At 43.2% G+C, this 3695-nt stretch overlaps 2 non-coding genes across 2 annotated transcripts; both read right to left on the reverse strand.

The window, feature by feature from the left end:
• Positions 1-459: 459 nt before the first annotated feature.
• On the reverse strand, positions 460-531 carry TRNAI-GAU (transfer RNA isoleucine (anticodon GAU)). The gene has a single exon. It is a non-coding gene; the product is annotated as a tRNA-Ile (tRNA).
• Positions 532-3168: 2637 nt separating this feature from the next.
• On the reverse strand, positions 3169-3240 carry TRNAI-GAU (transfer RNA isoleucine (anticodon GAU)). Its single transcript has one exon. It is a non-coding gene; the product is annotated as a tRNA-Ile (tRNA).
• Positions 3241-3695: the final 455 nt, after the last annotated feature.

The following is a 3695-nucleotide window of genomic DNA, read 5'->3' on the forward strand; positions in this document are numbered from 1 at the left end:
GTATGAAAAAATAACTGATATCATAATAACAAATTCTATTTTGCATTAATTTAGCAGAGCGTGGTTTCGATCCACGGACCTCTGGGTTATTGGCCCAGCACGCTTCCACTGCGCCACTCTGATTGCATCACTATTGCAGGAACAAACTAACTTATATCAAAATAGCAAGTTATCTTTTGCATTAACTTAGCAGAGCGTGGTTTCGATCATTTGACCACTAGGTTATGGGCAGAGCACGCTTCCACTGCGCCAATCTGCTTACATGACCATTCTTTTAAAAAAATAACTGATATCAAAATAACAAGTTGTCCTTTGCATTTATTTAGCAGAGCGTGGTTTCGATCCACGGACCTCTGGGTTTTCGGCCCAGCACGCTTCCACTGCGCCACCATGCTTACATCGCCATTGTTTGAACAAACTAACTGATATCAAAATAGCAAGTTCTCTTTTACATTAATTTAGCAGAGAGTGGTTTCGATCCACGGACCTCTGGGTTATCGGCCCAGCACGCTTCCACTGCGCCACTCTGCTTACATCACCATTGTATGAAAAAATAACTGATATCATAATAGCAAATTCTATTTTGCATCAATTTCGCAGAGCGAAGTTTCGATTTACGGACCTCTGGGTTATGGGTCCGGCACGCTTCCACTGCGCCTCTCTGCTTACATCACCACTGTATGAACAAAGTAACTGATATCACAATAGCAAGTTGTCTTTTGCATTTATTTAGCAGAGCGTGGTTTCGATCCACGGACCTCTGGGTTTTCGGCCCAGCACGCTTCCACTGCGCCACCATGCTTACATCACCATTGTTTGAACAAACTAACTGATATCAAAATAGCAAGTTCTCTTTTGCATTAATTTAGCAGATTGTGGTTTCGATCCACGGACCTCTGGGTTATGGGCCCAGCACGCTTCCACTGCGCCACTCTGCTTACATCACTATTGTATGAAAAAATAACTGATATCATAATAGCAAATTCTATTTTGCATTAATTTAGCAGAGCGTGGTTTCGATCCACGGACCTCTGGGTTATCGGCCCAGCACGCTTCCACTGCGCCACTCTGATAACATCACCATTGTATGAAAAAATAACTGACATCACAATAGCAAATTCTATTTTGCATTAATTTCGCAGAGCGAAGTTTCGATTTACGGACCTCTGGGTTATGGGTCCGGCACGCTTCCACTGCGCCTCTCTGCTTACATCACCACTGTATGAACAAAGTAACTGATATCAAAATTGCAAGTTGTCCTTTGCATTTATTTAGCAGAGCGTGGTTTCGATCCACGGACCTCTGGGTTTTCGGCCCAGCACGCTTCCACTGCGCCACCATGCTTACATCACCATTGTTTGAACAAACTAACTGATATCAAAATAGCAAGTTCTCTTTTACATTAATTTAGCAGAGCGTGGTTTCGATCCACGGACCTCTGGGTTATGGGCCCAGCACGCTTCCACTGCGCCACTCTGATAACATCACCATTGTATGAAAAAATAACTGATATCATAATAGCAAATTCTATTTTGCATTAATTTAGCAGAGCGTGGTTTCGATCCACGGACCTCTGGGTTATGGGCCCAGCACGCTTCCACTACGCCACTCTGCTTACATCACCATTGTATGAAAAAATAACTAATATCATAATAGCAAATTCTATTTTGCATTAATTTAGCAGAGCGTGGTTTCGATCCACGGACCTCTGGGTTATGGGCCCAGCACGCTTCCACTGCGCCACTCTGATAACATCACCATTGTATGAAAAAATAACTGATATCATAATAGCAAATTCTATTTTGCATTAATTTAGCAGAGCGTGGTTTCGATCCACGGACCTCTGAGTTATGGGCCCAGCACGCTTGCACTGCGCCACTCTGCTACATCACCATTGTATGAAAAAATAACTGATATCAAAATAGCAAGTTATCTTTTGCATTAACTTAGCAGAGCGTGGTTTCGATCATTTGACCACTAGATTATGGGCAGAGCACGCTTCCACTGCGCCAATCTGCTTACATGACCATTCTTTTAAAAAAATAACTGATATCAAAATAGCAAATTCTATTTTGCATTAATTTAGCAGAGCGTGGTTTCGATCCACAAACCTCTGGGTTATTGGCCCAGCCCGCTTCCACTGCGCCACTCTGCTTACATCACCAATGTATGAAAAAAGTAACTGATATCAAAATAGCAAGTTGTCTTTTGCATTACTTTAGCAGAGCGTGGTTTCGATCCACGGGCCTCTGGGTTATCGGCCCAGCACGCTTCTACTGCGCCACCATGCTTACATCACCATTGTTTGAACAAACTAACTGATATCAAAATAGCAAGTTCTCTTTTGCATTAATTTAGCAGAGCGTGGTTTCGATCCACGGACCTCTGGGTTATCGGCCCAGCACGCTTCCACTGCGACACTCTGGTTGCATCCCCATTGTAGGAACAAACTAACTTATATGAAAATTGCAAGTTCTCTTTTGCATTAATTTAGCAGAGCGTGGTTTCGGTCCACGGACCTCTGGGTTATGGGCCCAGCACGCTTCCACTGCGCCACTCTGCTTACATCACCATTGTATGAAAAAATAACTGATATCATAATAACAAATTCTATTTTGCATTAAATTAGCAGAGCGTGGTTTCGATCCACGGACCTCTGGGTTATGGGCCCAGCACGCTTCCACTGCGCCACTCTGCTTACATCACCAATGTATGAAAAAAGTAACTGATATCAAAATAGCAAGTTGTCTTTTGCATTACTTTAGCAGAGCGTGGTTTCGATCCACTGACCTCTGGGTTATGGGCCCAGCACGCTTCCACTGCGCCACTCTGATAACATCACCATTGTATGAAAAAATAACTGATATCAAAATAGCAAGTTATCTTTTGCATTAATTTAGCAGAGCGTGGTTTCGATCATTTGACCACTAGGTTATGGGCAGAGCACGCTTCCACTGCGCCAATCTGCTTACATGACCATTCTTTTAAAAAAATAACTGATATCAAAATAGCAAATTCTATTTTGCATTAAATTAGCAGAGCGTGGTTTCGATCCACTGACCTCTGGGATATGGGCCCAGCACGCTTCCACTGCGCTACTCTGCTTACATCACCATTGTATGAAAAAATAACTGATATCATATTAGCAAATTCTATTTTGCATTACTTTAGCAGAGCGTGGTTTCGATCCACGGACCTCTGGGTTATCGGCCCAGCACGCTTCCACTGCGCCACTCTGCTTACATCACCTCTGTATGAAAAAAGTAACTGATATCAAAATAGCAAGTTGTCTTTTGCATTACTTTAGCAGAGCGTGGTTTCGATCCACGGACCTCGGGTTATCGGCCCAGCACGCTTCTACTGCGCCACCATGCTTACATCACCATTGTTTGAACAAACTAACTGATATCAAAATAGCAAGTTCTCTTTCGCATTAATTTAGCAGAGCGTGGTTTCGATCCACGGACCTCTGGGTTATGGGCCCAGCACGCTTCCACTGCGACTCTCTGCTTGCATCCCCATTGTAGGAACAAACTAACTTATATCAAAATTGCAAGTTCTCTTTTGCATTAATTTAGCAGAGCGTGGTTTCGATCCACGGACCTCTGGGTTATGGGCCCAGCACGCTTCCACTGCGCCACTCTGCTTACATCACCATTGTATGAAAAAATAACTGATATCATAATAGCAAATTC

Source organism: Phalangium opilio, unplaced genomic scaffold (assembly GCF_054372755.1).
Source record: "Phalangium opilio isolate 3A_F unplaced genomic scaffold, DU_Popi_V2 ptg000053l_1, whole genome shotgun sequence".
NCBI classification, from domain to species: domain Eukaryota; kingdom Metazoa; phylum Arthropoda; class Arachnida; order Opiliones; family Phalangiidae; genus Phalangium; species Phalangium opilio.